Genomic DNA, 12948 nt, shown 5'->3' with positions numbered 1-12948 from the left:
CTGGGGAGAAGGCAGGACAGGAGAATAATGGGCCCATTTTATAGATGAGGGAATTGAGGCCCACAGAGGAGCTGCACTGCATTGAATGCTCTTATTGAACACTGTTTATTTTTAGTGAAAATCATAAACAGAAAAGCACACAGATCATATCTTGAAGGCCCTGGGCTCGAAGAGGGAGCTGTTTTGTTATTGGTATTTGACTACCTTCCAAGGTTGTGGACTTTCCAGGATTTGTCAGTGCAGGGTCAGGCCCCGGGCGGGCCTCTGTGTCTGCTGTGGCTCTGGCAACTGCAGTCCTGGTTAGGAGCCAGCAGTGGGATGAGGGGGTTGGGGGCACCCTGCTGGGCTGGCCGCTGGTAGCTGGGTCCGCCTTCCTGCTGTCTGACCCCTGAGACCAAGGGACAGGCACTGGCTCTTTGTCGCTGCCTGGCTCTGCCTCCTTCCCCCCCTGGAGCCGGCTGAGCCTTGCCTACTGTGGGGCAGCCCCGACCCTACCCTGAAAGCGGCCCCTCTCGCCCCATGCAGGCTATACACGCCCAACATAAAGGAATGCCATGCACATAGAGCAGGATGTGAAGCACACCCTGGATTGTTCAGGGCACACCACACCGGGCACCCTTCAGGCCACCATTCCCACCTTGCTTTGATACTGTTTCAGCAAAGGAGCCTACTGTGCCTGAAGCAAACTCCCCCTGGCTCTCTCACCTGTCTCCTAACCCCATGCCTGGCTGTCACACAGTTCCTGAGTACCTAGTTTCCCATCTAGTCAAATGGAGAAGAGGCACGGCAGGAGAACCAATCCCGGGGGAGCTGTGAGGATTGGAAGGGGTGCAGGTGGGGCACTTCCCCCTGCGCTGCACCTGGGGAAAGGGCTGGATGAGGGGCAGCCATGTGTATTGTTACTTGTTAGTGTTTAAAAAAATTTTTTTAAATTTTCCAAGTACAGTTGACATTCAATGTTACATTAGCTTTAGGTGTACAGCATAGTGGTTAGACATTTATGTAGCTTATGAAGTGATCTCCCTGATAAGTCTTGCGCCCACCTGACACCATACGGTTATTACCATATTATTGACTATATTCCCTATGCTTTACTTGACATCCCCATGACTATTTTGTAACTGCCAGCTTGTACTTCTTAATCCCTTCACCTTTCTCCTCCTGCTCCCCGACCCTCCTTCCACCTGGCAACCATCAGTTTGTTCTCTGCCTACTTGATGCGTTATCACGCTGTGCCAGGGCATGGGGGCAGTGCACAGGGCACATGCTCCCTGCTCTTCAGGAGCCCAAAGCTGGCCTCCCATCACATGGTCAGCTCAGATGTGGCCTCCTCTGGAAGGCCCCCCGCCCCCTGCCCCGCACCCAGCCGGCAGACGAAGTTAGGACCCTCGTGATGGCCACAGCACAGTTCCCACACACCTGCACCGCTGCTCCACGTCTGCCAGTTGCTCCAGGTGCTGAGACCCATAGGGCAGGGGCCAGGTGTGGATTTCGGGGTGTCCCCGGCATGCAGCACAGGTCAGGAGCTGAAGAAGTGTGTGGAATGAAGGAGCGTTGAACTTCTGTCTTCCTCCCGCACCCACTTGTCGCTGCTCTGCGTGTGTCAGGCCCAGAGCTGAAGGTTTATTCCAGTACCTCACTTAATCCTCATGACAGCTCTGAGGGAGACCTTGTCTGCTTTTCACAGGTGAGAGGCTCTGAGAAGCCAAGCCACTTGCCATCGCAGGAAGGCTCTAACTAGGAAAAGAGAAGGGTCCTCAAGGATATACAACAGGGGGATTAAGTGCAGGGAATTGCTTTCACAGGTAACGGAGGAGCTGAGAAGTCAAAAGGGGTGGTGCAGCAACGCAGGGAGCAGTGATGGCAGGAGGCTGCGGCCACCCTAGACTAGAGGGACACAGGGGGCAGCTGGGGTGTCATGGATGTGTCCTGCGGGAGCTGCAGTCACAGAGCAGGCGGCTGAGCAGAGACTTTGCCCAAGGCAGATAAGGAGGGGAGATGTACCCTACGTTTTCCCTTCCTCCTGTCCTCGCTTCCACGTGCCTCCCATCACACCCTCGGGTGAGAAGGCGGCTGAGCGGGATCTGAGGAGGCAGCCCGCAGAGGCGAGTCCCCTCGACACAGAGCAAAGCCAGAGGACGCAGGGGGATAGCTCAGGACGATCAGGCCCCGTGCACTTCCCACAGGTCACAGGGTAAGACGTGCTCTGCCGGTTTTGCCGCAGGCCTGTCTCACCTGGGCCCTGTACTACCTGGCCCTACCTAGGTTGTCCTGCCTCTGCCCTCCCCGACCCAGGCTCTGCTGTTCTTCTCGGTCCCTACCCCTCAGCCCTCAGAGGAGGAAGCTGAGTCCATGACTAGACCTGTGGCCTCTAGATCCAGAGTCCAAGGAGGACAGTCTGCACTTGTGCCCACCCAGCTGTCAGCCACCTTCACCCCGAGAACGCTCCACCGTCACTGCTCCGTAGCTCTGTGCCAGTCCAAAAAAGACTCTCATCTCCACCCTTCATGGTCGTGGTGCTTTAGTTTACCACCTTTCCCATCTCCCTGGTCCTCGCAGCTGCCACCTCCAGTCCCACCGTCTCTCTCTGACCCCATGAGTCCCTCGCTATTGGATCATCCCATTGACCTTGAGATGTGCTCCAGCTCTCCCACCTAACAGCAAAGCTTCACTGGCCCCACCCTCTCCATCAGCCTTCTGAAGAGCAGCGCATGTCACACAGCTGTCTCCAGCCGCCGTCTCTACTGCCTGCATTCCATTCTCTCCTCCCCACCGCAGGGAGGTGTTGTCTCTTGTCAAGATTTCCAATGACTGCGAGTCACCTAACCAGTGGTCCCGGTGCTGTCCTCCTCCTGGCTGTCCAGGAGTAGCTGGCTCATCCAGATAACTACTCACTGAGTTGGGACAGTTTCTCTTTTGAAGACAGTCTCTTTCTCCCCTCCCTTCACATGGTTCCCCTACGACCTGACTGCCCCCTCAGTGTCCTTCATGGACTACCTGTTGAAGTCACATTTGATATGTCACCATGCAGGCATCTGAAATCATCACGATCAAAACAGAACTCTTAATGCACCCATCACCACTCAAAAAGCGTCTTCTTTTTTTGGTGAGTGGCACTGCCACCTCCGCCATGGCTCAGTCCAGACACCTGGACTTCTCCTCAATTCCTGCCTCTCCCTCCCCGCTGCATATAATCCATCACAGGACATGGCTCAACGCTTGAATCACATCCCAAACCATCTCCACTGTCATTGCCCTTGTCCTAGGTTAGGCGGCTGTTATCTCCCCTCCCGACTGTGGGAATAGCCACCTTATGGTTTCTCTGCTTCCATCTATTCACACGGTGGCCAGTCCTCTTTGTAGAACGTGAGTCAGGGACATCACCCCCATCCTTAACACCCTCCAGTGGCTTTCAGCTGCACCCAGGACAAAATCCAAACTCCTTGCTGTGGCCTGCAAGGCCCCCCTGCATCTGGCTGTGGCCTGCTGGCTTCCTCGCCCCCTCGCGCACGAGGATTCAAACGCAGAGGCCTTCCTGCGTCCCCTGAGCATGTCTCACTCACTGCTGCTCAGGGATTGACTTCCTCTGCCAGTTTCTCAGGCCTGCCCTGACCCCGGTCCAAAGGAGCTTCCCCCTAGTCACTGAGGACATAATCCTCCTCCACATCTGCATGATGTGCATTCCATGAAAACGGGTTTGCCGAGCTTATATCCAGTTATAGCTCCAGCACACAGTAGGCACTCAATACATGTTTGTCAAGTGAATGAATAACCCCATTGTACTTGTGAGAAAACTGCGTCCCAGAGGAGGCTGCCATTTGGAGATGGTTACAGCTGGGGCAGCTGAGCTGACCCAGGTCCCCACATGGCCTGGAGTGTCTCCATCTAGTCCGAAGGGGCTGGGGCCTGATCGCTCAGGGAGCTGAGAGGAAGGGCTGTGGGGCAGGAGGCCTGAGGGCCCCACTGATGTGCTTGCAGACTCTCCTCATGCCTGCCTGCTTGTGATGGATGCTTAGCTAGGAGAGTTTTTGCTTTATTCCTCCCCTCTCTCTCGTTTTCTCCCCACTGGGTCTTTTTAGGCAGTAATTATAGCTGAAGTGGACAATTTGTCTTTTTATTTTTAGGCTTTGACACTCAGACACCAGGTCCTAGATGGCAAGTGCTGCCTAGAAATAGGTGGCTGGCACCCAAGTGGAGCTCTGCTAGGGCTGATGGCGAGTAAGGGGGATGGGGTGCGTGACAGCGTTGATGTGCACACCCCTGCAGTGGCCTGGGGCATGGGAAGAGCCTTGCTCAGGCAGCCAGGAAACCTGGGTTCTGGCCACTTCTGCTCCGTGACCTCGGGAAAGTCCCTGGCCTTCTCTGTGCCTCACCTCCTGGCCCAGACATAATGATGGGAGACCCAGATGAGTTTCACCCTCCCTGAGGCTTCCAGGAGTGGCCTGGAGGGGCTTTCCTGGTGTCACTGTGCTGAGAGATAACGGGAAGGATGAGCCAGCAGTAGAGAGACACCTGGACAGGCACCATCCTGCCAATGAGTGATGGTCCTGTGTATTGTTAGAGCTTTCCTCTCCCTTTCCTCTTTCTTCCTGCGGCCCTTGTTTTTCATTGTCCCTAAGTTATATCTGGCTCATCCTTCCTCCTCTGACCGCACTCACTCTGCTCCCCTATTTGCTTAGGGTTCAGGGGACAAACCAATGCCTACGTGGGCAGATAAACAGGAGGCGCCAGCCCCAGGACCTCTGGTTCCAACAGGCCCAGCTGTTTCCTCAGGGTGACCCAACCTCAGCCCACCTGATCTGACCTTCTCCTCTGCAGGCTGCATTTGTGACCATCTCCTCAGGGGGTTCATCCAGATATCTACTCACACAGTCATTTACTTACTCATTTAAAAAATATTCAACATGGACCAGGTGCTGGAGATATGTCGTGAACAAATAAGGAGCTTTCTTTCTGGTTGGAAGAAACAGACCAAAAAAAAATTGTAACCAAATAGAGAAGATTTCAGATAAAGACGAGTGCTATGAAGACAAAACAAAAAACAAATGGCATCGAGAGACAAGCAGGGGGTTGCTGCTTCTGACTGGGTGGTCAGGGACAGTATCTCAGAGGAGGGGACATTTGAGCTGAAACTTGCCTGACAGGAGAAAGGACAGCTTACAGAGACTGGATCACTGCTGACTCCTGGGGAGGGGGTATGTACTCCTTCTCGGGGGGGCTGGGCTTTGGTGGAGAAGGCCAGATGCCCACCTGGGGGATCAGGAACGTAGCCTATACCGCCCTCCCCCTCTGGAGCCGCAGAGGCCCCTGGGAGCTTTAGGAGAAATCTAAGCTCAAGTCCAAGACTTCACGGAGCTAAGTCCTCCCAGAACCAATTGGCTCCTCTGAGCAAATAGGTCCAGGCCTGCGGTGGTGGCTTTTCCCTCTTTGCTCCTTGGGGGCCATGTTGGGAATCCTAGAGGGCTGAGTTGGAAGTCTGTATGTGTGGACAGGGCTGGACATGGCCCAGGTCCCACAGCGTGTTGGTAACAGAGCAGGGACCACTCAGGTCTCCTGGCCCTATGGGCTCCCCGCCGTCTGCAGACAGAGGTTCAGGAAAATGGCAAGGGAGATGTTATAGGGCTATAACTGCTTGACTGCCTTCCCCGTACAGGAGGAGCTGGTGTCCTGTTCTCCCAACTCGGCCGGAGGGCAGTGAGGACATTAGGAGTCTTTGAGGCCTGAGTGGTGGGAAAGCGTCTGGGAGATAGCATGGGGCACAATGCAAACAGCCCCAGGCCTGGTCTGTCCCAGAGAGCCTGGTGATGGGACCCCCAGCTGCAAGGCTTAGTCAGAACTTATCTCTCAAGCAAGTTCTGGACCTCAGGCAGGGATTGGGGCAGCTATCTCGTTAGCTGGAGGAACAGCCCATCCTGGAGGCTCAGCTGGGGGCATCCTAGGAAAGGTGACCCCTGGGTCTCTGGTCCAGATTGTGTTGACATGGAGGCCTGACAGGGTAGCCTGCAGCTGATGCTGCCTGGTTATCCAGGAAGATCAGGGAGGGAGGCTTTCTTTCCTGGCGAGGCCCCCTCTCTGTGCGCCACAACTCCATAGGGACCTTACATCCTGTGCCGTCATTCTACCAGGCAAGCAAGAATACAGCAGAGTTATGGCGCCCTGACCACATGCCAGGTACTGTTCCAAGCAACGTAAGTGTGATAGCTCTGTTAATTCTCCAAACTTATGATGCTCCCATTTTATAGATGAGTAAACGGAGGCACAGCGCTGCAACATAATCTGCCCAAGGTTGACAGCTGTAAGTGGTAGAGCCAGGATTCAAGCCTGAGCAGCCTGTCACTAGAACTTAGTGCTGTGTATCCTGAGGTAAGAGAGGGCACATATGTGGCAACATAGCACAAAACACACAGTGAACGGGGCTCTTGCCAGCGTCCTCCTTCCTGGGGCTTCACAGTGCCCCGTGGCTCCTCCTGGGAGAGCGGGAGGGTGGGCTGGTGTGGTCCTGCCTGCTAGACGGGAGAGGGAGGGATTGGCTGGACCCTCTGGCCTCCTTTTACTGTGTGCTGTGGGTTCTGGCTTTGGCTCCAAGCGCCCCAGCTTTTGGTCGGCTCCATTCCAGGATTTTTTTTTTTTTAATTCCCTCACTCTCCAGCAAGAGAACTTTAATTAGCCGGGCCGATTTATCTATATAAATACAAACGGATGGTGCTCCGCGGTGGGGCGGGAAGTAAAAAGAGAGCTAGGCCAGCGGGTTGCCTAGGGCAGAGGAAGTGACAAGCGCGCCTTCCCAGCAACCAAAAATACGGCTTTAATACCGTGGGCACGTGCGTGCTTGCGTGTGTGTGCGCGTTCCGGGAGGCTGGGCCGGCTGGCCGGCGGACGGGCGCTGTGCTCACTGTCACTCTGTGATGGGAGAACATGTTTCCAGAGCTAGCGGCTTCTGCTTTCTCTGGAAAGATCTGAATCTCCCTCACCTAGAGGTGACAGTGATGCGCTCGTATCACCGCACCCCGTCTCATCCTGTCCCAGGAGGACAGGGAATGCATGACAGAATGCATGTTCAAGGGGCTCACTTTGAACTTCAAGTTCTACCAGGCGTGGGGACAGGAAGAAACGCCAGTGACAGCTGAACTATCACGGTCCAGCCCAGAGAGGCTCAGAATCAGAGAATGGGTCCCAAGAATGCACCTCTGTCTGCTTACCCTAAAGGTCAAACCTGCCAGGCAATCAATAACAGAGGCGAGAGTTATTGGTCCCTAACCATGTGCCAGGTACTGATCTAAGGCATTTCAAGTGTGACAGCTCTGTTCATCTTTGCAGCCTATGTTGCTCTCATTTTCACAGATGTGTATATTGAGGCAGATAGTGTTTAAAATCACCCGCCCAGGCTCATACAGCTGTAAGCGGCAGAGCCAAGATTCACACTCTGTCACTAGAGTCCATGCTCATAACTGCCTCTAACACACACCACCACCGCCATTAGCATTATCAGCATCAGATAATGTTTCTTTGTGCTTGGCATCAAGCCTGTCCTTTATGTAGGCGTCGAGGGCTGGGGTTAGGGTTGAAAAAGCAGGAGGAAGGCTGAAACTGGGTGGAGGGACAGGGGACAAGAGACAGTGGGTCATTCTGGGCTTTTGCCTCCAAGAAAGGAACTGGCCCCGGGGTCCAATCCTGGCTCCTACACTTAGCAAGCTCCTTTCCCTGTCTGTCTCAATCGACCAGCTGTGAACAGGGGTTGAGGCGAAGATCTGGTGCATAGGGGTAACAGATGAGCCTGGCACATCAGAGGGACCCTGGCCAACAGTGTCTGCGAAACAGAGCCTGAGCCACAGACTTTATCAGGGCAGTGCGTTCCCCTTGCCTCCTCCTCTTGGGCCCTACGTGGGCCTCAGGGGGGGCGGGCTAGAAGGGCCCTGGCCTTCAGCCACCCAGTCTGTTGGGGCGGAGGAAGAGGCCCCAGGAGCACTGAGGGGCAAAAGACAGAATACCCTGTGTCGTGGCAGCTTTTCCATGCAGAGCCTAAGAGCGGCAAACTCTATTCTTAGCCAGCGCCCCACAAACACAGGGAGAGAAGCCTGTCATTAGTGGGGGGTGAAGGGGTTGCTGAGGGGTTTAACCCTGCGAGGGCCATGGCACCACAGAGGACTGGAGAAAGAACCCACTGAAGCTGGAGTTGGGGTGAGGGTGGAAATTTGCTTTGGAGTCAAAGGGGACATGCTGTAGGGGACACTCACGGTGGACACCCATTGGACAGATGCAATAACCAAGGCCTCCAGGAGAACTGGCAAAGGGAGGTAGGAGACTCCAAGGGAAGAGGGGCTGAGAATTCCATCAGCTTATCATTATTTTCTGAAGGAGACACTTAGAACATGAGAAGAGGCCTGGCAGGAATCAGGAGACCAAATCCGGTTCCTTCCCTACCACAGATGTGTGTGGCTGGCGACAAGTCACAGCCCTTCTCTGGCCCTTGGTCTATATCTGAGGCATTAAACTCGATGATCCCTGTGCTCTAGCATTTTGTGACATGGACCCAAGCAGGCTCAGAGCTGGGAGCAGCGCCCAAGACTCTGGTTGAATCCCTTGCGTGGCCTTTGAGCAGCCAAGGCATTTATTTTTGCCCACGGGAACCCATCGCTTTAACAAAATGTTTATCCTGTGTTCCTATTTCATCCTGATGTGACTGACCTATGGCACATTATCCTTCTAATATAATTTGTCTGTGGATCTAGCTGTGAGGGACTGGGACAGGGTTAGACCAGTTTGATGGTGTTGCATGGGGCAAAGCTAGATGTGATGGTGAGAGAATGACCCGGATGAAACAGGACCTGAGAAGCTGCAGAGTGCCTGAGCATAAGGGTGGGCAGCAAGGAGACACCCTGAAGACACGCTCCTGGGCTGACTCCTTGGGAAAGCCAGACGTAAAACCCTCTGGTTCCCTGCATGGTCTCCTGCCTCCTCCTTTTCAACCTCCCTCCTCTGTGCCCTCAGCTCTTCTCCCCTCCCTAGGGAGCTGTAAACTCCTGGAGACGAGGCAGTGTGCCTCACTTCCACCCCACCTCCCTCACTCCCCACCCCCGTCCACTTCAGGCACAACCAGTGCCTGCCCAGGGCTCAGGGCTCCTGTCCTGCCCTGAACTCACCCTCGCCGGCCTTACCCCTCGCCTGCCTGCCAAGCCCCTTGCCCGGCCTTGCCCCTCATCTCTGCCGGCCACTCATTTCCTTTCTAATTAATCGCTGCTGGTGTCCAGCCATGTCCTGCCCTCCCCAGCTCGTTTGCCTAAAGAAATCAGTTGCTTTGTTTAGGAGAAACAAATGCTTCCCAACTCTATTTCCTCTCTTCCCTCCTCAGGCCTCAGAGACATGGGGGTCAGGGGCCTCTCTGGGGCTCTCCGGGACCAAGAGGACAAGGCACTCCTGCAGGAAGAGCAGCCTCAGTGTCCCTGTGTACATCAGAGTAAGCAACTCCCACGGGGCCTGAGGAAACAAGCGCTCTGACGCCCTGGCGGGGGTGGGAGGGAGAGGGTGGCACAGCCCAGGCCTCCTGCACACCCTGCCCTACTGGACTGCAGCAGCTAGAATTTGGGCTGCGTTGCTTTGTACAGCTAATGAGCTTTGAATCTCCACACAGAGAACAGAACTCGGGAACTTGTCAGCTGGTCTCTCACGAGCAGATCCTGAAACCCCGTGGTGTAGGACATGACTCATCATGTCCTGAGGGAAGGAAGGCTGGATTGGAGGGGCTCAAGGATGGAAAGGCTGAGGGAGGAGGGAGGCTCCACCGTGGAGGGGCTCCTCGGATGCTGGCGCTGCCCACAGAACCACAGGAGAGCCAGGCTATTCTCACCCTCCCTTCTATCCAGACCCACAGGACAGATGATGGCCTTCCAAGTGCAGCACTCGCCCATGGAGGCCAGGTCAGGAACAATTCCCGGGGTCGGCTGGACTCCACTCAGTAGCTGACTGACAGAGCCTGAGGTCAAACAAGTCTAGGTTCAAACCCATACCAGCTGCTCGAACACAGGCAAGCACAGTGTCTCTGAGCCTCAGTTTCCCCATTTGAAGAACAGGGCTAACCATCGTCCCTGCCTCTCAGTTGTTGGAGGAATAATAAGGCTCCCGCAGATAGGGCACATAGCAAGTGCCCCATGAAATACTAGTTATTATTTATTATTGCTATCACCAGGGTTTTCTGCCTCAGTATTGGGATGCAAGCAATTGAGAGAGGCAGCATTACAGGGGCAGCCTTGAATCGACTTTCTTTTCCAGAAGTAAATTATGTGCAAACTGCTATTTTGCTATTGCTGGAGAGTGGGGCACTGAAACTTCTCCTGGCTGATTGGAGACCCAGCATGGCGCCAGCACCAGGGCTGAGGACCCGGCTAGTTGTCCCAGGCCACCAGGGATCCAGGAGCTGTGAGCCACAGCTGCAGAGAGGAAACTCCATCTGTCAGTCCAGGAACTCACAGTTCTGTGAAATGTATTGCCTCACCAGGGACCTGTCTCGTATTGGCCATCCCAGGGGGGCCTGTAATGGAGCAAGCTGCACTGATAGAGACCCCAGTCTGGAGCTTGCATGCCTGTTCTGCCCAGGATTGAGTCTCTAGGAGCACCCTCGACCCCCAATGCCTCAGGGTTGAGCTAAGGTAAGCAGAGACACCACCCACCCCCACCCCCTGCCCCATAGGCTCTGAAATCAGGCCAGAAGACATTCAAACAGACAGATTCCTGCTGAGGAAAGTTGCACCGCCCCTGACCACAGCTTATGAGAAGCTCCTGGATATGCAGAAAGCATTGCTCGGGGTCAGGGCTCTGCGGTGGGGCCAGCACGCTTGGTCCTCTGCTCTGCTCGTTACCCCGACTGAGAAAGGAAGGACTGGACTAGAGCTCCCCTATGGTTTAATACCCCTTCCAGCTGAAATAGCTGAGAAGCTATGGTGGCAAAGGCTGAGAGGGGAAGGGTGGTAGATTTGAGGCTGGGACTGCTGGCCTGAGGGACTTGACTTTCCTGCCTGTGTAGTGGAGCTGGTCCCCTCCTTCCTCAGGTGCGATCCAGGGCAGGGGCTGACACGGGAACTTCCAGCCCTGGCTTCTATGAACTAGGTGACTGGTAAGACCAGGGCTGGGTTGGGCTCTCTCTGGGGAAAAAGCTGGTGGACACACCCTGCGGTGTGATAGGTACAGGACTGAGAAGGAGGGTGTGAGTAACCAGCCCCACGAAGCAACCTTATGAATAACCAAAGTTAATATTTATGTAGCACAAAACACAGTAACATCTAGTGTCTCATCAAATCAGCCTAATGACTGCATGGACTCTTCTCAACCCTATTTCCAGATGAGGCACTGATGCTTGAAGAGGTTAGATGCTCTCCCCGGAATGGGGAGGACCTTCCTGGCATGACCATTTCGCTAGAGGTCTAGCTGAGAGAGACCTCAGCACTATCCTAGGCATTTAGATGTGATAGGAGGGCTGCCCCACACTGCTGGGCAGATTGTTTACTGCACAAGGCTACCTGGCTGAAGGGGTGACTATGGGACTGGCAGCCAGCCTTACTCAGCTCACCACGCTACATTCTCCAGCATGGAGCTGTCTCTGCACGGAGCACAGAGGCACCAAATGGGCTAGTAACGCCACGAGTGGGTGACTGTGGGCTACCCCCCGCCTCAGTTTCCTGAATTGAAACACAAGGGTAATCCTCCCTCTTTCAAGCTCCCCATCCCTCAAGGGAATTGAAGCCATGAGTGGTTGAGAAAATTAATATACTACAAGTGCTTTGAGCTCCTTGAAGATAAGTTGCTGACAAAGAGGGAGGTGATTAAAGGCGGAACACTTTTTCTGTGGCACTGATAGGGATCTTGGAATGGTCAGGGTGTCTCGGATGTGTGTGTGTGTGTGTGTGTGTGTGAGAGAGAGAGAGAGAGAGAGAGAGAGAGAGAGAGAGAGAGAGACAGACAGACAGACAGACAGACAGACAGACAGATGCTGGCCTGTGGACACTGGCTTCTGCATCCATGGCCCCTGTTGGACTGGGGGCCAAGACTTGTGTCTCCCTGGCTTCTGAGTTCCCTGTGTCTCTCCCAGTGACTTATATATATATATATTGTCAGAGATTCAACACATCTGTTGTCACTGAACTGAATTGTCTGTATGTTCTTATCATCACCTCTCCCCTTTGCTCCCTCTACAGAAATGCAGTAACCCACTAAATACACCTAAAATTGAGCTGGGAGTCTGGAGACCTTGGTTCTGAGCCTGACTCTGCCAACAATATGCTGCGACCTCTGACCTCTGCCCCTCCCTGGATCGCAGTTGCCCTGCTTGCAAAGGGAGGTGTTGGATGAGATGGCCGTGGGGATCCTTCCCTCACAATGCAGCCTGGAGCTGTGGGTGCCTCATTGTTAATGTGCCTGCACACTGTCCCTTTTGTCTCTGAAGGCTGTTGAGATAAAAACAGAGCCTAATCCGCACCGGGAAGATGGGTCCTCTGCCCGAGGGGCCGCTGGCACAAATTGGGCCGTCGTATTGCATTATTTCCGCCAAGTTGAGCCCCACCATCTCACCTCTGTCCCCTGACTAACGGAACAGCGACGGGCAGACCTCACAGTGGGAGCAGGAGGCCCACGCAGTCACCAGGCCCCCTGACTCCACCATCAAAGGCGACAGGCCAGGGAGGGGGCCCAGCCAGGGAGGATTTTTAATGACCCCAAATCCTGGCAACTCATTATGTCTCTGATAAGGCAATGGGGGCTGTCACTCCGAGATGCAGCCAAGGAGGCTCCCTAGAGAAATTTTGCCGCTTTCTTGCTAATCTTCTTATAAACATTGTTATTTATTTTTTCTTATTTTATCCGACATGTGTCAAGCAGCCCCTGCTAAGCCTGTGACATCCCCAGGGAGGGTGGAGGAGGTCTGAGGATGGCCTGTCGCTCCCCGGGCTCTGCCCCCTCCTC

This window comes from Hipposideros armiger, unplaced genomic scaffold (assembly GCF_001890085.2).
Source record: "Hipposideros armiger isolate ML-2016 unplaced genomic scaffold, ASM189008v1 scaffold_15, whole genome shotgun sequence".
Taxonomy (NCBI): Eukaryota; Metazoa; Chordata; class Mammalia; order Chiroptera; family Hipposideridae; genus Hipposideros; species Hipposideros armiger.
Note: the sequence above shows the minus strand (reverse complement) of the source record.